The sequence below is a fragment of the Aegilops tauschii genome, chromosome 3, assembly GCF_002575655.3.
Source record: "Aegilops tauschii subsp. strangulata cultivar AL8/78 chromosome 3, Aet v6.0, whole genome shotgun sequence".
NCBI classification, from domain to species: domain Eukaryota; kingdom Viridiplantae; phylum Streptophyta; class Magnoliopsida; order Poales; family Poaceae; genus Aegilops; species Aegilops tauschii.
In genome coordinates, this window is record NC_053037.3 from 162,244,902 (window position 1) to 162,267,701 (window position 22,800).

The 22,800-nt window shown below is 42.6% G+C and overlaps 1 long non-coding RNA gene across 6 annotated transcripts; it reads left to right on the plus strand.

Moving 5' to 3' along the window:
• The first annotated feature begins 10,584 nt into the window (after nucleotides 1-10,584).
• On the plus strand, nucleotides 10,585-20,747 carry LOC123497836 (uncharacterized). Of its 6 annotated transcripts, none has more exons than XR_012204573.1 (9): nucleotides 10,585-11,017; nucleotides 11,445-11,514; nucleotides 12,240-12,321; nucleotides 12,417-12,503; nucleotides 12,982-13,073; nucleotides 13,521-13,605; nucleotides 18,690-18,831; nucleotides 19,229-19,879; nucleotides 19,987-20,747. It is a non-coding gene; the product is annotated as an uncharacterized lncRNA (long non-coding RNA). The 6 variants fall into 6 exon arrangements; XR_012204575.1 differs by having other exon boundaries at nucleotides 19,331-19,879; XR_012204574.1 differs by having other exon boundaries at nucleotides 10,586-11,017; nucleotides 18,690-19,803; nucleotides 20,328-20,747.
• Nucleotides 20,748-22,800: the final 2,053 nt, after the last annotated feature.

The following is a 22,800-nucleotide window of genomic DNA, read 5'->3' on the forward strand; positions in this document are numbered from 1 at the left end:
CGCCGTGTGCGCGTCGCGCCATTCGCGGGGGCGTGGGTAACCCTGCCCTCGAAACCCCCCTCGGCCCGATCCAACCGCCCGCATGCTGCAACCCTTCCTCCCTTGATCTCTCTCCCTCAGCCGCCATGAACCCTATTGTAGTGATCCGACCTCAAACGGTCAAATCTCTGTGCATAAGTTTCATCCCTGGATCGGTAATGCTGACACACACAGTACTCGAAGGATTTATAACAGAGTGCAATCACACACTTATTACATCGAATGTCGCAAAAGAGAACTTATTACAAATATATGGCTTAAGGCCATCTAAATAAGATAACAGCGGAAGCTTCGGAGGTAAATGAGTCCATCAACTCCAACAGCATAGCTGAGTGCACGACAACGACCTAGCGCACCTTACTCTTCGTCTGAAAAGTCTGCAACATACTACGTTGCAGCTCGAAATGGGTCAGCACATGGAATATGCTGGCAAAATAACACTATAGAGCAAAAGAACATGATAACAGCTATTACTACATGCATATTTGGCTGGTGGTGGCTCTATGGTTAAGTTTTTGCGTAAAGCCAATTTTCCCCACTGCAAAGGAATATATTTTATTTAACTAACAAGTTGGTTGATAAATATTGATAATGGACACCCCATCTCAATCCCAATTAAGCAGCAATTAACAACCCAACAAATTAAATTAAGAGTGATGAGATCAAATCAATAATTCAAGAACTAGATACTCAAGATATCCATAACTGGGGACACGGCTAACCATGATTAGTTTGTACACTCTGCAGAGGCTTGTGGCTGCACACGGAAGTTTCTAGCATGAATAATCTTATGATCCCTTTGAGCCTGGGTGGCGAACCATAGGATGATCACACGGATTCCCCGGGATCTCCTTGGACAACACTGGATTCCCCAGGTGCCCACAAAGAATCCACCCAGATGTGTATTAAAGTAGCCATCTTAAATAAACCCTTAGTTCATAATAATACTCACAACTGTCATGAATCACTCAAACCAAACCACGTCTACGAGCATAGCATAACAGTATAAGCATAACGTAGAAGTAACTCCCAGGGTTTGAATGAAAAGAGCAATAGGTAGTACCTCAACTACTACTTCCCAAAACCCACATGTTAACAGATCCTACTCATGCAATGTTTGAGGATTGAGACTAATGCATAAAAACTGGGTAATAAAGGATATGATGAAAGTGTTACTTGCCTTGCTGACGATATGAAAATCCTAGTGACTCGTAGTAGCACGCTTCGCACTCCGGAAACTCTATCGCAAACAAACAATAACATACATAAGCACTCAAGCAATAGATGCAAAGGTAAAACTCAGTTGAGAAGATTCAAATCGAAATTTCAACTGAAGAGCTTCGATTTGCAAAAAGAATCAATCGAATCGGAGCTACGAAACTCAACTACGATCAAAAGAAGTTCAAATCCAAATCTGCTTGCAACCAAATTTCAATTTCTCAAAACCATGTACAAGTTGATTAACTGGAAAGAGGGGTTCGAGATGAATATTTTGGCGTTGGTTTCACTGGATTTGGGTAAGCGAGCAAAAAGTTGCGAGGGTTTAAAGATCAGGGGCTAATCTGTGATAAAAATAATCGCAGATAGATCCCTGGCCGAAAATAAAATAAAAGAAAAATGCTAACGAACGAACGTTCGCTATTAGGGACAAACGGGCGAACGTGTTCGCTAACAGTGACGTTCGGGTGAACGTTCGCTAATTAGCGAAACCGAAAAAAACAAAACTGAACCGATCTAACGAAAAAAACCGGGGCGACGGTTTTGTCGGTTTTTATCGATTCAAAAAAAAAATGGCGGCGGCGAGATCCGGCGAACAGTGCGGGCGGGCGGCTCCACCGGCGGCGCTATGGGGCAGCGGCGTCGGCGGCGGTGGCGCGCAGCAGCGGCAGCGGCGGCGAGCAGCGGCGTGGGAGGCGGCGGGGTCGGCGGCTCGTTGTGGTGAGGGCGGCGGGCCTCGACCCTATTTAAAGAGGCCGGGGGCGGCGGCTTGGAGGAGGGGCCGGCGCGGGGTGGAGTCCGGCTCGGACTCCTCCTCGGCGTCCGTGCCTCGCACGACGGCGACGGGAGGAAGGCGAAGAAAAATCCTAATAAAATATATGAAAAAATTCTAAAAATGCCAAAAACAATTTTCACCGTCTAAATAAAATATTTAGAACAAAGTGAACATTTTTCTGGCCTAATAATGCAATTTTCAAAAATGCATATTTTCTAATTCAAATAAAATAGCAAATAAAATATTTATTTGATTTTAAAATTTCTCCTCCAATATTCCTCTCTTTTGAAGAAGTCATATTATCTTCTCTCTTTTATTTTTAATTTTGGAAATAATTGGAAAGAAAAATATTAAAACCAAATTGATCCTCTTTTCAAATTTGAGAAAAATTCAAAAATGAAAATAAATGAAATCCCCAACTCTCTCCTTGGGTCCTTGAGTTGCTTAGGATTCCTAGGATCACAAACAAAAATGCAAATAAAATATGATATGGATATGATGACCTATGTATAACATCCAAATTGAAAATTGGGATGTTACAAACCTACCCCCCTTAAGATTAATCTCGCCCTCGAGATTCGAGTTGGCTAGAAAATAGGTGTGGGTGGTCTTTCCGTAGGTCTTCTTCTCGTTCCCAGGTGGCTTCATCCTCAGTATGGTGGCTCCACTAAACTTTGCAAAACTTGATAACCTTGCTGCGGGTAACTCGGCTGGCAAACTCGAGAATCTTGACGGGTTTCTCCTCGTAGGTTAGGTCACTATCCAACTGAATTGCTTCCAGGGGCACGGTATCTCTTAGAGGAATATCGGCCATCTCTGCATGGCACTTCTTCAACTGGGAAATGTGAAACACGTCATGAACTCCTGACAGTCCTTCGGGTAACTCCAACTTGTAGGCAACTTCTCTCATACGCTCCAGAACTCGGTATGGTCCTACAAATCTCGGAGCTAACTTTCCCTTAACTCCAAATCGTTTAACTCCTTGGAGTGGTGACACACGAAGATATGCTCTGTCTCCGATTTCATAGACTACCTCCTTGCGTTTTGTATCGGCATAACTCTTCTGCCTGGACTGAGCTACCTTCAGTCTATCTTGAATCAACTTGACCTTCTCTTCAGACTCCTTAATCAAATCTGGTCCAAACAACTGACGGTCTCCAACTTCATCCCACATTAACGGTGTCCTGCACCTTCTCCCATACAAAGCTTCGAAAGGTGCCATCTTCAAACTAGCCTGATAACTGTTGTTGTATGAGAACTCCGCGTAAGGTAAATTATCATCCCAACTAGATCCATAATCTAGCGCACAAGCTCTCAACATGTCCTCTAGAATCTGATTGACTCTCTCGGTCTGTCCATCTATCTGCGGATGAAAGGCTGTACTGAACTCTAGCCTGGTACCCAAAGTCTGGTGCAACTGATTCCAAAACTTCGAGGTAAACTGTGTTCCTCTATCTGATACGATGGTCCTCGGAACTCCGTGCAGACATACGATCCTGGTCATATATATCTTGGCCAACTTCGCACTCGTATATGTGGTTTTCACTGGGATAAAGTGAGCTACTTTGGTCAAAGGATCCACAACTACCTAGATAGAATCATATCCCGATTGGGTCCTGGGTAATCCAGTAATGAAATCCATGCCAAGTTTGTCCCACTTCCATTCGGGTATCGGCATAGGCTGTAATAATCCTGCCGGCTTCTGATGTTCTGCCTTCACTCTCTGACATACATCACATACTGCTACATACTCGGCAATATCCTTCTTCATACCTGTCCACCAGAAACGTTCCTTCAAATCCAAATACATCTTGGTGTTTCCGGGGTGAATCGAGTATGGCGAGTCATGTGCTTCCTGAAGTATTAACTTCCTGATCTCTACATTATTAGGTACATATACACGATCCTCAAACCATAAAGTTTCGTGCTCATCCTCACGAAAACCCTTGGCTTTTCCTTTACTCATCTTTTCCTTTATCTCAGCAATTTCTTTGTCATCCTTCTGAGCTTCTCGAATCTTTCTCAATAATGTTGACTGAATCTCCATTGCTGCAACAAAACCTCTTGGAACTATCTCCAAATGAAGTTCCTTGAGATCATCAACTAATTCCTGCGGTAATCCTCCGCTTACGAGGGTATTGACATAACTCTTCCGACTCAAAGCGTCTGCTACGACATTGGCCTTTCCCGGATGATAGTGTAACTTCATATCATAGTCCTTTATAAGCTCCAACCATCTCCTTTGCCTGAGAATCAGTCCCTTCTGGGTGAAAATGTACTTCCAACTCTTGTGATCCGTGTACACATCACAACGGTTTCCAATAAGAAAATGTCTCCAGGTCTTGAGTGCATGCACTACGGCTGCTAACTCCAAATCATGGGTGGCATAATTCAACTCATGAGGTCGAAGCTGTCGTGAGGCATAAGAAACAACTCTTCCGTCTTGCATAAGTACACCTCCAAGTCCTTGGCGAGAAGCATCACAATACACTTGGAAATCCTTGCGTATATCCGGAAGAATTAGCACTGGGGCTGTAACCAAACGTTTCTTCAACTCTTGAAAACTAGCCTCACATTCTTCCGTCCATTTGAACTTGGTGTCCTTCTTTAACAACTCCGTCATTGGCTTTGCAATCTTGGAAAAATTCTCAATGAATCTCTGGTAATATCCCGCGAGTCCAAGAAAACTGCGGATCTCTCCTACTGAGGTGGGTGCCAACCACTCAGTGACTGACTGAACTTTGGTAGGGTCTACTGCTATACCTTCTCCTGATATAACATGCCCAACAAATCCAACTTCCTTCAACCAAAACTCACATTTGCTGAACTTGGCATATAGCTGGTGTTCCCTGAGCTTCTCAAGAACTAAGCGCAAATGCTCCTTGTGTTCCTCTTCATTCTTTGAGTATACCAAAATGTCGTCAATGAACACCACAACAAACTTATCCAAGAACTCCATGAACACCTTGTTCATCATACTCATGAAATAGGCAGGGGCATTAGTCAATCCGAATGACATAACCGTGTACTCATATAGCCCGTACCTTGTGGTGAAAGCTGTCTTAGGTATATCCTATTCTTGAATCTTCAGCTGGTGGTATCCTGATCGCAGATCGATCTTAGAGAATACTTTAGCTCTTGCAGCTGGTCAAACAAATCATTGATCATCGGTAGTGGGTACTTGTTCTTGATTGTCACCTCGTTCAACGCACGATAATCAACAACCATCCTCAAAGATCCATCCTTCTTCTCAACCAAGAGCACTGGGGCTCCCCACGGTGATGAACTTGGTCGAATGTAGCCTTTCTCCAATAACTCCTTAATCTGCTTCTTAATTTCCTCTAGATCATTTGCGGGCATCCGGTATGGCCTCTTCGATATTGGTCTAGTGCTTGGCAACAACTCTATCAAAAATTCTATATCTCGATCTGGCGGCATGCCTGGTAGTCCTCTGGAAATACATCCGGGTAATCCTTCACAACAGGCACTTCCTCCTGAATAACTCCTGAGAGCGAGTTTACTTGGGTCCTCTTTGGCGCATGCCGAGACACATACTTGATCCGTTTACCCTCTGGGGTGGGGAGCAGAATTGACTTACTGGCGCAATCAATGTTTCCTCCATACATCGATAGCCAATCCATGCCTAGTATCACATCCAATCCTTGTGACTCTAAAATTATTAGGCCTGAGGGGAAAACATACCTACCTATGGTCAATGGCATCTGGAAACATCCACTGCTTGCCATATACTCAGCTCCAGGCGAGCTTACTAACATAGGTGTCTTAAGAACTTTGGTGGGCAACTTATACTTATCCACAAATCCCCTCGATATGTATGGATGCGATGCACCAGTATCAAAAAGAACTATTGCAATAAATGACTTAATCAAAAACTTACTTATAACTGCATCTGGCTGTTCTTCAACCTCCTCCACGTTAACATGGTTCACCTGTCCCCTGTTGAAAGGGTTGGGCTTCTTCCCAGAGCTTCCATTTCCATTGCTATTCTTCAACCCAGAACAATCATTGGCGTAGTGCCCTGTCTTCCCGCACTTGTAACAGGTAACATGACTTAGATCCTTCTTAGCGGGTGTTGCTGGGTTGGAACGGTTCGGGTTGCTGCTTGCTCCATTCCCATTTCCATTCTTGGGGCCACTATGGTTATGTGAACTTCCTTCATTGTGAGTGTGGCCTCCATGGTTATGGGTATATCCCCCCGAGTTCGGGGTAAAACGAGGCTTCTGCTGAGCTCCAGAATTATACTTCCCTTGTCCATACTTCCTTTTGCGGCTCTATATCTGCTACTGCTTCCCTTTAATCATAAGAGCCCTGTCTACCAACTCCCGGTAGTTAGCAAATGTTGCTACCATCAACTGCATACTCAGCTCATCATTCAGCCCTTCCATAAACTTCTCCTACTTCGCGGCATCTGTGGCCAAATCATCAGGGGCATAGCGAGCTAACTTGCTGAACTCATCTACGTACTGCCCCACAGTACGATTTCCCTGGCGTAAGTTGCGAAACTCACGCTTCTTCATGGTCATAGCTCCAGCTGAGACATGTGCTGTGTGGAATGCTTGCTGAAACTGACCCCAAGTGACATTGGCTATGGGGAAAGTGGCTGTGTAATTCTCCCACCGTGAGGCTGCGGGTCCATCTAGTTGGTGTGCGGCAAAGCGCACCTTCTCAGCATCTGCGGAACCTGTGGTGGTCAACTCCCTTCCAATCCTGCATAGCCAGTCATCAGCAACAATCGGCTCGGTGCTACTGGAAAACACCGGCGGATTTAACCTCAGAAAGCGGGCTAAGTTGCCAACTGGAGGTGGTGGTGGTGGGTTGTTTTTGTTGTTGTTGCCTTGATTCTGGACTAGCAACTACATCAAGGCATTCTGCTGTTGGATCAACTGAGTGAGCTCCGGTGGGAAGACAAATCCGGGGTCACGTCTTGGAGGCATCTGATGGGTTTAGAGGGGAGAGATTAGAATAGAAATGAGGTCTAAAGGGAAATCACTACCCATATGCACATGAGACAAACACATTCATATCACACCACTCAATTCAAACAAGGGCATACAATCGATCTAAACTACCGTTACAAAATACTCGGACTACTACTATATACATGGGGAGAATTCTACTGATAATATGGTGGTCGACTAGAAATTTTGATCGGTGGAAGAATCCATGATATCTGCTCCAGCTTCGTCTTCGTAATCATCATCACTGTCGGGGTCGGAGTCAATGTCGTCGATGATGATGTAGTCTTTAGGTTGGTTGTCCTCTCCAAGTGCGGGATCTCCCATGAATATTCCTAGCTTCTTCTTCAGGTCTTCATTCTTCTCCAGTAACACTACAATTTCCTCCTCATATCCATCGCGTGTAGACTTGAGTTCCTCTTCAAGCTCCATGTTCCTGGTCATCACCTTCTTCAGATCTATCATGCTGGCGCACATTTGGTTCTCCTGGCGGCGAATGTGCTGGCTTAACTCCTGGATGAAGGCTGCAATGGACCTGTCCCTCCTGGTGCTGATCATTTCCCATTGCTCATCTCGGCGCCCGGTGTCCTTAAGATCTTTGTTGTAAACTTCGCCGATGCGTCCCATGGCGATGTGGGCTGCCATACTCTTTCCTAGACTCCAGGTTGGTGCATCAAAGGAAAACTCTATGGGCTCAGTAACTGGCGTGAATATCCTTCCTGGAGCATGTACTCGAATCATCCAACGCTACTCTTCTGGTAAAGTGGCGGTGTAGGTCCCGGTGAAGCTTGGTATTCCGATGTTCAGGTACCTAGTGACTTCCTTCAAGTGTCGTCCAAATGGTGTGTCTTCATCCGGTTGAGTAAACTTGTTCCTTGGGTCCGCCATCTATAGAGTGTAAAATGGAGGAGAGTCAAAAATTAGTAGAGAAGAGTGACCTATGGCTTATCTTAGTGGTCGCGTTCTACAGTCAGCGTGTGCTCTGATACCATCTTGTAGCGATCCGACCTCAAACTGTCAAATCTCTGTGCATAAGTGTCATCCCTGGATCGGTAATGCTGATACACACAGTACTCGAAGGATTTATAACACAGTGCAATCACACACTTATTACATCGAATGTCTCAAAAGAGAACTTATTACAAATATATGGCTTAAGGCCATCTAAATAAGATAACAGCGGAAGCTTCGAAGGTAAATGAGTCCATCAACTCCAACGGCATAGCTGAGTGCACGACAACGACCTAGCGCACCTTACTGTTCGTCTGAAAAGTCTGCAACATAATACGTTGCAGCCCGAAATGGGTCAGCACATGGAATATGCTGGCAAAATAACACTATAAAGCAAAGAACATGATAACATCTATTACTACATGCATATTTGGCTGGTGATGGCTCTATGGTTAAGTTTTTGCGTAAAGCCAATTTTTCCCTACTGCAAAGGAATATATTTTATTTAACTAACAAGTTGGTTGATAAATATTGAGAATGGAAACCCCATCTCAATCCCAATTAAGCAGTAATTAACAACCCAACAAATTAAATTAAGAGTGATGAGATCAAATCAATAATTCAAGAACCAGATACTCAAGATGTCCATAACCGGGGACACGGCTAACCATGATTAGTTTGTACACTCTGCAGAGGTTTGCGCACTTTTCCCCACAAGACTCGATCTCCTTCGTTGAAATTCTCGCACTGCATGATGTTTGAGAAACGGATGACCGAGACACAGTCTTTCCGAAGAGGTCACCTTAACCGATAGATAGGCCGGTACACCTACAATCCCCTACATCTGCTAGCCCATCATGGAAAGGATTCCCACAACTTACTCAACTATGCCAGAGCCCAAAATGGCTTGTGGCCGCACACAGAAGTTTCTAGCATGAATAATCTTATGATCCCTTTGAGCCTGGGTGGCGAACCATAGGATGATCACACAGATTCCCCGGGATCTCCTTGGACAACACTGGATTCCCCAAGTGCCCACAAACAATCCACCCAGATGTGTATTAAAGTAGCCACCTTAAATAAACCCTTAGTTCATAATAATACTCACAACTGTCATGAATCACTCAAACCAAACCACGTCTACGAGCATAGCATAACAGTATAAGCATAACGTAGAAGTAACTCCCAGGGTTTGAATGAAAAGGGCAATAGGTACTACCTCAACTACTACTTCCCAAAACCCACATGTTAACAGATCCTACTCATGCAATGTTTGAGGATTGAGACTAATGCATAAAAACTGGGTAATAAAGGGTATGATCAAAGTGTTACTTGCCTTGCTAACGATCTGAAAATCCTAGTGACTCATAGTAGCACGCTTCGCACTCCGGAAACTCTATCGCAAACAAACAATAACATACATAAGCACTCAAGCAATATATGCAAATGTAAAACTCAGATGAGAAGATTCAAATCGAAAGTTCAACTAAAGAGCTTCAATTTGCAAAAAGAATCAATTGAATCGGAGCTACGAAACTCAACTACGATCAAAAGAAGTTTGAATCCAAATCTGCTTGCAACCAAATTTTAATTTGTAAAAACCATGTTCAAGTTGATTAACTGGAAAGAGGGGTTCGAGACGAAGATTTTGGCGTTGGTTTCACTGAATTTGGATAAGTGAGCAAAAATTGCGAGGGTTTGAAGATCAAGGGCTAATCTGGGATAAAAATAATCGCGGATAGGTCCCTGGCTGAAAATAAAATAAAATAAAAATGCTAACGAACGAACGTTAGCTATCAGGGAAAAACGGGTAAACGTGTTCGCTAACAGTGACGTTCGGGTGAACGTTCGCTAATTAGCGAAACCAAAAAAACCAAACTGAACCGAACTAACGAAAAAACCGGGGCGACAGTTTTGTGGGTTTTTACCGATTTAACAAAAAAAAACGGCGGCGGCGAGATCCGGCGAACGACGCGGGCGGGCGGCTTCGGCGGCGGCGTCGGCGGCGAGCAGCGGCGCGGTGGCGGCGGCGGCGCGCAGCAGCGGCGTAGGAGGCGGCGGGGTCGGCGGCTCGGGTGAGGGCGGCGGGCCTCGACCCTATTTAAAGAGGTCGGGGGGCGGCGGCTTGGAGGAGGGGCCGGCACGGGGTGGAGTCCGGCTCGGACTCCTCCTTGGCGTCCGTGCGTCGCACGGCGGCGACGAGAGGAAGGCAACGACGCTGCGGGCTTTGGCCCAGTCGGGCGGAAACTTTTTCTAAATAAATTCCGCCGAAGAAAAATCCTAATAAAATATATTAAAAAAATTAAAAATGCCAAAAAAATTCGCCGTCTAAATAAAATATTTAGAACAAAGTGAACATTTTTCTGGCCTAATAATGCAATTTTAAAAAATGCATATTTTTCTAATTCAAATAAAATAGCAAATAAAATCCAAATAAAATATTTATTTGATTTTAACCCCCCAATATTGCTCTATTTTGAAGAAGTCATATTATCTTCTCTCTTTTATTTTTAATATTGGAAATAATTGGAAAGAAAAATATTAAAACCAAATTGATCCTCTTTTCAAATTTGAGAAAAATTCAAAAATGAAAATAAATGAAATCCCCACCTCTCTCCTTGGTTCCTTGAATTGCTTAGGATTCCTAGGATCACAACCAAAAATGCAAATAAAATATGATATACATATGATGACCTATGTATAACATCCAAATTAAAATTGGGATGTTACACCTAGCCCCGTTTCCTACGATCCCGCGGTCGCTGCCCCTGCTCCATCCGACCTCCCTCGTCAGCCGCCGCCGCTATGGCTCCTCCGTCCACCGACTCTATCTCCCCAATTCATCCTCCATCCCTTTCTGCTCGAGGTGCTCATCGGCCCAGGTCGTGAGGAAGCCGCGTGAGGAGGAGAGACCTCGCCCGAGAAGCTGTGGGAGGAGGGCCTCAACCAGAGAGGAGCGACTGCTAGCCATGTAGTCGGCTTGGCTCGACGCCGTCCTTGGAGACCGGGCCGCGGCATACCCTAGAGCCATGAGTCTTCACGACCTCCATGTGCGCATGTGAGTCCCAACCATATCTCTCTCTCCCGCACTCACTTTCTCTCTCTTTCGTTTTGTCTTTGAGGTTGCAGATGCGAGCACTAGCTGTTTGTAAAAATGCTAAGTAGGACTGCTTAGAGGAGTACAGTATGTGTGTTTGAGAGAGAGGGGTGGAAAAGATGTGACTGGAACAAGTGGAGAAGAGTAAACTGCACTGGATCCACATACTTTCTCCAGCTCCCTTCAAAGCTAATGTATTTGGCCCCACCACTTTATATACACCAAGAGATAAACTGTCAATTTGTAGTATGCTTTCTTATGCTGTAGTGGGTCAATAGATTGTATGATTGAGCGGCTAATTGTCAAATTTAAAAAAGTATAAGAGACAAGATAAATTACAATCTTGCATTGTCTACTCCTCTATTGATGAGGCTCTTGGTTTCTGAAGCTTTCAGGATTTAATAATGAGTTATCTTGGGCTTCATTGGACAAATGATCTACCTAGAGCAATGATATAGGTGAGTCTTTTATTTGAAACATTGAGACCATTAAGTTATCTTGAGCTGTCCTTTAATGTCTGTAGCAAATGAAAGCGTGGTGTGTTTGTTTTGTCTTTCCTTTGGAACCCTCAAGTTAATGCCCACTTTTCCGAATGTAAGCTTGATTTAGTTTTTATTCATTCTTTCTATGTTGCATTGGTCTGCAAATAAACCATGGGTTGTTTCATAAGAATCAATTCATAAATGTAGGTAAGTTATTGATGCATCTGAGCTGCTCTATCTTATTGTTCATCTACTGGACCGGTTTTAGTTGATAATAAATTGTTCTCTATTTCAAAGAGCAACAGCATGAGATTGTGCGTTGTCTTGCTCCAGGTGCATGTTGTTGCCCTCATTTCCCCTCTGATTTGGCTTGCTTTACCTTGCATTAAGTTGTATACTTTCAACTTTACAGAATTATATCAAGTTCGCTTTCAACTGTACTTGGCTACACCTGCAACATGATGCATTTCTCTTCCAGTTTATTGAATATGTGAAGTTGTATGCTTTCAACTTTACAAAGTTATATCAAGTTCGCTTTCAACTATACTTGGCTACACACATGTAACATGATGTGTTTCTCTTCCAGTTTATTGAGTATAACTTTAAGGATTGAATGTTCTATCTGGTACTGTCCTATCACTCATTTAATTGTGTGTTAATTTGCTTACAAACCTCCTATTGTACAACATACAATGCGCCAGGTTCTACTGCAACAGTACAACATACAAAGTGATGGAGGAGAGGTGTTCAGAGAAAGAGTTATACATCTGCCAGGTTCTGACGGTATGTGATGTAATTGGATATTTTCAATTGCAAATCATTCCCTAATATTGTGTTTATTTCTGATCCTTGTTCTCCGATGCTCATTTTGTATGTAGTATGAGGATTCGGTGCGACAGGAAGCAGCTCTGAATACGGTTCCTGTAGATGAACTTAAGGAGAAGGCGCTTAGTTCATTGGCCAAGGTTTTTGTTTCTACCTCTGCTTTTCATCCTGATGTTCTCAATATTTCTACATAACTATGTTTCTTTGAACTTACCGATAAAGGAAAGTTATTGTATTTACTATTATAAATCTTGATTTAACACCATGACTACGCCTCGATACTTTTGTTGCTGTAATGGTGTGGATTGCTATATAAAGTTCTAGGTTTGAAGAGATGTGTTGTTAGAAATGTGTTTTTGTAAGTCCTGGCATATTTGTTGTCCATAATTCAGTGATGAAGTAATTATCTTAGCTGCACGATGAATCTCGATAATCTCCCAAGGAACAAACTTGTGGCCCATGTATTTTTTATTCAAATTGGTGCAAAATGTACTTTCTAGAAGTTCAAAATAATAATATCCATACCCATTATAACTTGGCTGTTAGTTCTCTTTTGTTCACAGAAGCAGGGAATCAATCTTGATAGAAGTAATCATCTTATGTGATGAATTATTTCAGGAAACATGTGAAAAAGGTGGGATCTTTCCGTCGACTTTCGCAGCTGGCTATATGCATCATAGAGCATCTAATCTGCATCAAGTTTAGACATGGTGAGTTCTACTCCAATTTCTTTGTGTTGTCCGCCTTGGTGATTGTTCTGGAGCTCTAATTGGCCGATGGACTTTTAAATGTTTCCCTGCAATATTCATTGCTTTGCCTACAAGTGTTTTGTCTGTGAGCTTGCTCTTATATTGAATGTTATCTAGGCTCATGTGTATAAAATAAGGGTCTCGATATGCAAATAAATCTCGACACAGTGGACTTGGTTCTTTTACATTTCTGAAGTATCTTGTGCTTTATGTTATGATTTCTTTTCTTATTTCCCACTGTGACTATGTTTGAAGATCAAAACACATCACGCCACTTGGTCCATGTTGTGCGCTCCATATTTTTATGTACATTCAGCTTGAAAACGGTTGCCCATAGCCTACATGTTTTTAGTTTCTACTTTGTATTATCGCCATGTCTCATTGAATAATAGAAGGAAATTAATGAAGGATATTATTGTGAATAATTCGGTGTTAATGCTCATACGTGTGGAGCGTCGACCACGGCGAGCTTGGCTAATGTTAACACGTGAAGGTGAGTTTCACCCAATCCCTTTTCACTCCTTTCTCTCTCCCTCTCTAACTCCGTCTAACTCTGCAACTCGGCAAGCTTATGCAATGTGCTTTGTTTCCATATTTTTTATTGTTTTAAATAAATATCACTCAGGCAAGCATGTTCTTTAGGTTAGCATTACTGTGAAGGGCCTATACGTTCCTGTTTAATTGATTATGTTCGCACAACATGTATTTTCAAAATTAGTTGTTCATGTGCGAAGAATTTTGTTAGTTTTTTGTCACGCCCAAGATGTGGCCCTATCCTAAAGGAACTCGACGGTCCCACCAAAGGATAGAAGCGCATCTTGAAGACGCTTTTGCAAGGTGGATATCATTACATCAACATTACATAATATTTGGGGATACATACAAAGCATATAAATGCCGCAAGAATACATCAATACATCATAGATAAGATCAACATCCGACTACGGATGAAACATAAACAGAAACTCAAACGACAACCACCCTGCTAGCCCAGGCTGCCGGCCTAGAACCTATCCCCTGATCGAAGAAGAAGCAGAAGGAGAACTCCAAAACAAATAAACATCGCTCTCGCGTCATGATCATCGCAGAACCTGTACCTGCAACTGGTGGTGAAGTAATCTGTGAGCCACGAGGACTCAGCAATCCCATTACCATGGGTATCAAGACTAGCAAAGCTTAAAGGGAAAGGGGAGGATAAGGTGGTGAGGTTGCAGCAGCGACTAAGCATGTATGGTGGCTAACTTACGCAATCAAGGGCGAGAAGAGAAGCAAAGGAACGGTCGCGAAAGTAACAATGATCAAGAAGTGATCCTGAACTCCTACTTACGTCAAACATAACCCAGAAACCGTGTTCACTTCCCGGACTCCGCCGAGAAGAGACCATCACGGCTACACACGCGGTTGATGCGTTTTAATTAAGCTCAAGTGTCAGGTTATCTACAACCGGATATTAACAAATTCCCATCTGCCACATAACCGCGGGCACGGCTTCCGAAAGATAATACCCTGCAGGGGTGTCCCAACTTAGCCCATGATAAGCTCTCACGGTCAACGAAGGATATTCCTTCTCCCGGGAAGACCCGATCAGTCTCGGAATCCCGGTTACAAGACATTTCGACAATGGTAAAACAAAACCAGCAAAGCCGCCCGGATGTGCCGACAAATCCCGATAGGAGCTGCACATATCTCGTTCTCAGGGCACACCGGATGAGCCAGACGTCGGGTTGGCATAGACCCTGGTTGCCCAGGGGGCGCCGGACATCGCTCGGTTTGGACCAGCACTTGGAGAAGCACTGGCCGGGGGTAAAATAAGATGACCCTCGAGAGAGCGACTCCCTAGGGAAAAGAAATAGGCTAGGAAAATGGTAAAACCAAGGTTGGGCCTTGCTGGAAGAGTTTTATTCAAAGCGAACTGTCAAGGGGGTCCCATAAATCACCCGACCGTGTAAGGAACGCAAAATCCGGGAACATAACACCGGTATGACGGAAACTAGGGCGGCAAGAGTGGAACAAAACACCAGGCATAAGGCCGAGCCTTCCACCCTTTACCAAATATATAGATGCATTAATAATATAAGAGATATTGTGATATCCCAACATAAACATAATCCAACATGGAGCAATCATCATCTTCACCTGCAGCTAGCAACGCTATAAGAGGGGCTGAGCAAAGCGGTAACATAGCCAAACAATGGTTTGCTAGGAAGGGTGACAAAGGTTAGAGGTTCATGGCAATTTGGGAGGCTTGAGGAGCAAGTGAAAAGGTGGCGCAGCAAAGCGATAGATCGAAGCAACTAGCATAGCAATGATAGTAATGAGATCCAAGGTGACGGTCATCTTGCATGAAATCCCGCTAGGAAGAAGAACGAATCCATGAAGAAGATGAAGCCACGAAGACGAACGAATCCTCACGAACGCAACGACACGGGAACTATCGAGAAGAAGCACACAACAAGGTAAACACACCACACATGAACAAGGCATGATGCTCAACCAAGTATGATGCATGACAAGGCTATATGAAGCTACTCATGACAAGAGATGATGCATACAAGAGCAACACATCAAGGCAAGTTTAAATGAGGCCGGGATCAGCATATAACAAATCCGGTAAGTCCTCATATGCAAATTTCGAAATTGGTCCAGAACTGAACAAGCATTAAGTTGAAGTTGTTAAACAGCAAGTTAAAGAGCCTCATGATAATCTACACGAAATTCTAGTCAAGTTACATATAAAGTTCATAAGATTCGGAGCTACGGTCTAGAAGATATGAGCGAGACAAGATAAACATGGCATTGATGCAAAAAGCATACCAACATCAAGCAAACACCTCAAAACAAGGATGCAACATGATAATATGAGACTACATGCAAAACTAAGCAAGTTTCATGTAGAGCATGCTCAAAACGGAGCAACGGTGCAACACATACACTCCAAACAAGACATAGCAACAAATCTGACGAAAACAGCAACTAGGCATCTAGCAAGCATCAAAACAATATGCTACAGCAACTCAACATGAAAACAAAAGGCATGGAAATGATATACAGGTAAAGCACAACAAAACATGAACACTGAGCTATCTCCAGAAATCAACAGAACATGCTCCAAAGGACATGGCAAGATTGCAAAATAATAACAGGTTCACAGACTTGGAGGAATTACTGGACATGACAGAAATAACATCAGGTTGCAATGTTCAGAGCACGATATCAACATGCTATAGGAACTTAACATGGCAAAACAAGGCATGGCATGAATCTACTCAAAGCATATAACAAAAGTCCCTTACTGACCATAAGCCAAAAATGATCATAAGATATGATGGCAAGCATGTAAACATAGCAAGTTTCGTTATCAGGTTTCAGACGGCAGAAAACAGAGCATGGCAGAAATAATAATATGTAGGCCTCTTTGTGAGCTTGATGCACTCACTACAGAGCAATAAATGACAAGACAAGCATACCTACAGCAAGATGGCATGTTTATGAAGCTAACCATGGCAAGAGCAATAGCATAGCATGTATGGATCAACTACAATAAGCTTGGCAAAATTGAATAACACGTAAACGATCTGCCAGGAATAATTTATAGCAAAAGTAGAGTAAGATTGAGTCATGCTATGGCACCCCATAATTGCAAACAATTGCAGTAATGGATCAATTACAACTATAGCTACAAAACATCCTTACTAAACATCTCCAAAATATGCATGGATATCTCTGTAACATCAAGTTTACATGGCAACAAAATTACAGCAGACAAGGAGTTAGAGAAATCACTAAGTCCCTGAAATCAGAAACATTACGGGACCTACTTTGCATGCTTGTGCTAGTCACCACAGAGATCACAAAAATACATGGACTACACCACTTGAAAGATGGCATGGCATACTTCAAAACACATGTAGAGCTCATGCCCATAAGATGCACAGAATAAAAGGTACAAAAATAACAAATCTCCAAGTTCTGATAAGAACCAGAGAATAATAGCAACTAGCCCTCTTCCAACGAAGATTTGAGCATCAAGATGACCTCTAATGAACATGGTGCAATTTAAAAAATGAAGAGCATCACGAGACGAACAATTTGACATATCACACGCGCGAATCGGAGCTACATGCAAGAAGTTACAGCAGTTCAAACATGAGCACATGATGAGAGAAATCCAGACTTAGAGAAAAAAAAGGGGGGGCGAGAAAGTCAACGCTCGGGGAATCTCACCGGGTCCAGATCGGGGCCGGCTTGGGCTCGAACTCGGGGGCAGAGGCGGCGGTGCTCCGGTGGCCGGAGGCGGCGGAGGTCGGGGCGTTGAGGCCCGAGGCGGCGGGGTTGGCGCTGGAGGCGGCCGGCGGCGAGGAAGAGGACCGGGCGGCGGTGACGAGGAGCTTGGGCCGGCGGCCATGGCGGCGGGTGGAGGCGCGGGCACGCCGGCGGGCGAGCGGGAGCCGAGGGGCAGCGGCCATGGCGGCAGGTGGAGGCGCAAGGGGGCGCGGGCACGCCGGCGGGCGAGCGGGAGCCGAGGGGCGGCGGAGCGGGGACGCGGCCGGGCGGGCCTGCGCGGGCGGCGACGCGAACAGGATGGGCCCCGCGGGCCCGGCTGCGGGCCGCGCAGGCCGGCGGCGGCGGAGGAGAGAGAGGCGGGTGAGGTGGCGCGCGCCGGTTGGCTGTGGCGGCGGGGAAGGCGACGTGGCAGCACGCGATTGGTTGGAGTGAGGTGGCGGGTGGACATGTCCGGCGCGGACGAATTTGTCCGGCGGCGCGAGGTGGAAGACGCTAGGGTTCATTTGCGCGAAAATCTCGGGAGAGACACACATATATAGGTAGAGGGAGCTAGGAGAGTCCAAATGAGGTGCGGTTTTCGCCCACGTGATCGTGATCGAACGACCGAGAGCATGGCGGAGACTTAGAGGGGTTTTGGGGCTGTTAGAAGGGGGTTTTGCTGCAATGCCAAAACGGACTTCGCGGTTACCCGGTTAACCGTTGGAGTACCAAACGACCTCCAAATGGAACGAAACTTGACCGGTGGTCTCCCGGTGGTATACCAAGGCCACTTGACAAGACTCGGTCCATTCCGAGAAAGTTTGACACCCGCACACGAAAGACAACAAGAGGGGTGCAACAGAGAAGATAAGAGCGCCGGATTGCAAAACGGACAACGGGGAAAATGCTCGGATGCATGAGACGAACACGTATGCAAATGAAATGCAGATGATGACATGGCAAAATGCAACACGCAAGCAAATGACATGGCAACGACAGCAAATAACTGGCAGACACCTGGCGCATCGGATCCGGGGCGTTACATTTTTAGTTTTAAAAAGGTACACATTGGTTCCTAATTTGACCCAAGCAACCAAAATGGATGGACATATTTTTTGTGGTGTTCTAAGGGAAGCAAACCCTCTGTTACGGCTTGCTAGCCATTTTGGTCTGTGAATACTCAAGGGTGCCTTGCCTTCTCTACTCCGATGTTTCGAGTATTTGATAGCCCTGCTGCACACGTTTTGTTTGAGTGATGCATTCTTAACTGAAATGTCTTTGTGATCGTACTGACATGTTATATTTCGTCCTCAGCTGGGTCAAGTACAGAAGACGAAACACAAGATCCAAGATCACTCTCCCGTATGTGATTATTTACTCATATCGAGCCATTTTGCAACCCAGCTTGACTTCTTTTATTTTGCGATCTGAGCTATACACACCAATATTAGCCCATGTAAGTTTGAACCATATCTGAACATGTTAGGCCACTCTCCTGTATGTGATGATTTACTCTATGGAGCCATGTTATGACCTGGCTTGAGTTCTTTTATTTGCGATCTGAGCTGCAAAATAAAAATAAGATAAAAAGAGTCCACATAATTTGAACCATATCTGAACATTTTAGTACCTGAATACTGAAATTACCAAACATGATCTTCACTTCGCCATGTGTGACACCACTGAGTATTTTAACTAAGCTAGCTGTAGTAATATTACGTTTTACATGGCTATGCAAGTTAAAGGTTCTAATATAGTGTATGTTTATTGATATTTTGTGTTATACTGATTAATATACTTCACATGTAAGTTTTAAGCTAAGAGCTCCTAATAATTGTTTCTCCTCTTTGCAGTTGCCATTTTAGTCATATTTTTGTTGAGATAAAGAATAATATTGAGATGAATTTCCTTTCCGATGATGAGATTGGTTATGCCTATGTTTTGTATTTTTTCAGTATTTTATTTCAAGCTTCGGTTAGCTGAGAGAGCTAAGAGATAATATGGTAAATAATTTCTATCAAGTGGGTGAGCTCCATTTTTCAAGGTAAGTCAGGTGACAGCAAAAAAATACCAAGCAGATGAGTCTCTTATCAGTTGATTTGATCTTATCCAGGTTCTATTTTCGTTCAGGCCATGAGTTACGATGTCTTGGTTAGAGCTACTACATTCAAAGAGTAAATCTGTTTTGTTGTACTGAATTTCTGTACATTGTATGAAAAAGGTGCATCTATTATGCCCCGTAGAAATTTTAGCTAAGCAACTGTGTAGACTTACAAAGCTATCATGACAGATGTTAGTGATTTTTGTATTGAGGCCATGTTACATCTCTAGGGTTGAATTAATGGCTAGAAGTTCAGAGTTACATAGCTGAAAACGGGGTTGCTCGAAGCAAGCTGCTTATTCAGTATTTTTAACACTCATGGAAAAGGTATATGCTCATACTAAATTCCTAATTATTATTATATCACATAACTGAAAGTGCATTAGACCAATGGTGTAGTCCAGTCAAATTGACTATCTTTATTTTCATGAAAAAATGGGATCTATCAAGCACATTCAGGATATGGACAAACAGAGGGGAAGAAAATATGGCGGGGGAAAAATTTCTCAGAAATAAATAATTTCTGCCCCATAGCTGAACCGTGTCTTTTCTCAGTGTGTATATGTGTTAGAGATGTGTATGATTCAGATAATTTTCTTCATTTGTTAACTTTACCAATGTATGGCTGACATGCTTCATTATGTTATATCACATCTGAAAGTGCATTACACCGGTGGTTTATTAGAATGGATAATTTCGGTCAAATAATTGAGTTGTTCTTTTCTTCGGTGTATATACAAGTTACAGATGTGCATGATTATGTTTATTCTCTACATTTGGTAAATTCACCTATGTATGGCTGACATACTTCTTTAGGTTATGTTTCTAAAGCTCCATGCTTAATCATCCAGAATGTTTCCAAGTGACTGCTTTACACATGGGAGAATGGATGCATGGAGGAGTTCACAGAAGCTGGTGTTATGTTACATATGGTCTTCAAGCTGATGTTATGTTTCTTGCATGGTTTGTATATTTGTTGCAAAAATATAGTACAAGAAAAAGATCTATGCTCATGAAGATGGCAGAAGGGAACTACATGTGGAACAAGAACCACCAGCGCTGACGAGTTGGGCATCTGGATAGTGGTAGTGCAAAAAAATTGCTTGCCCTATAGAGTCAATGTAATCTACCACTATCCCACTCGCTGATTTTTATGTTATGAAATTATAGTTCAACCATAGTATGTATTTACACTCCTGCTGTGAGATTGTACTATGTAAATTATGGGAGGACAATGTAGGCCTTTATATGCAAATAACTCCTTGTTGAAATCAGTAACATGAGCCATTTGGCACAACAGGTCTATTTTCTTACTTGCAATAATGTGCACTGCCTTTTATTCTACCGTCTGAAAAAAGTTTATAAATCATGACACAAGAATTCTTTACTGTTACTATAACTAAATATAAGATGAACTGCAAAAACATCTTATATTTAGTTACGGAGGGAGTAGGTGTTTGTCCCTATAAGAAATGCTAACTTGAAATCCAATAAACAATGACCAACCTACACTAAAGTAAAACTCTACAGACACAAAACAAATACTAGACAACTTAAATGGTTTCTAAGCACTTTTTTATTGGAAAACTGGGTCTATTGTTGAATTCTATGCTCTTTTTGAATTACAAATGCCATAAGGATTGCCTACCAAAGGTGGTTATTTTTTAGTATAACTACATCTATGCTTGTTTTTCATCTTAACCTTTTCAGATAAAAAATTATGCATGCTCATGTATATATTTTGAAAAGAGAAGCTTTTCTTAAATTTTCATATAAAAAGGGTTACAATTCATTCCTTATGTTTACCATAGGCAAAGAGGTTAGCGTCAATTTATTATGATCCTTTTGTTTAGAGTAGGTGCAGAACTGAGACTTACCCAGGTTGTGAGTGCTGATGATGATTCTATTAAAAGTCCTTGCCGCCTGCAACGTTTATGTCTCTGTAAACAACATAATTAATGCCATATGGTTTCCAACGTGACTAAGATCTAAACTATTGATGAGTGTAGTTTCTAAAGCACAAAGTTGCTGAAAAATGGAAATATTTTCAACATGCCATGATTTTGAATGGGACTTTGTGCTACCAAATTATAATGTGTATATACATCTCATTGTAGATAACAAACCACTTTTTTTCTGCTAAAAGCGATTAGACTTGTTACCATATGTGCTTGCCCACAACTAAACAAAGTAAAACATAGATTTTCTTTTAAATGGGACTCTATGCTACCAAATTAAAATGTGTTGATATATACATCTCATTATAAACGACAAACCACCGTTTTTCCTGACTAAAGGAGATTAAATTTGTTGCCATATGTACTTGCTTAAACTAAACCAACTAAACCATGAATTTCTTTTCATCGCGCACACAAAATGTTTTCAATATAACATGATTTAACACATGGGCTTTCTACTACCAATATCGAACATGTGCTTGCAAAATGAAACTATTTTCATCGACAACATGGCTTTAGTGGGTCTCTGCGCCATTTGGCGCAACGGGTTACCTAGTATACAAATTGTTCACGTGGTCCTAATTTTTTCAGAATTTTTGGAGTTACAGAAGTATTCGAAATATCCAGATTACTACAGACTATTCTGTTTTTGACAGATTCTGTTTTCTTTGCATTGTGTGCTTGTTTTGATGATTCTATGGTTTTCTTTGATGAATTTTTGCCATAGAAAAGTTGGAATATAGTAGATATAATGCAAGAATAAAATATGAATTGGTTTGCTATAGTACTTATAGTAGTGATTTGCTTTCTTATACTAACGGATCTCACGAAGGTTTTGTTGGAGTTTTGTGTGATTGAAGTTTTCAAGTTTTGGGTTATCTTACGATGGATGAAGGAATAAGGAGTAAGAAGAGCCTAAGCTTGGGGATGCCCATGCCACGCCAAGTTATCATACAAAGAGAATCAAGCAACTAAGCTTGGGGATGCCCCGAGTGGTATCCCCTCTTTCTTCTAACGACCATCGGTATTTTACTCGAAGCTATATTTTTATTCGCCACACACTGTGAGTTTTGCTTGGAGCGTCTTGTACGATATGAGTCTTGCTTTTTTGTTTTGCTTTTTAATTCTTGAATCCTTGCTGGACACACCTATTTGAGAGAGCCAAAATTATGCCACGACTTGTTAGAATTGCTCTTTATACTTCACTTAAATTTTTATGAGCTATGGATTTGCTCTAGTGCTTCACTTATATCTTTTTTAGCACGATGTGCTTTAGTATTTTTGAAGAAATGCTCTCTTGCTTCACTTAGATCTATTTGAGAGTTAGTAATTTTTTTTAAGAAATTCTCTCTTGCTTCACTTAAAT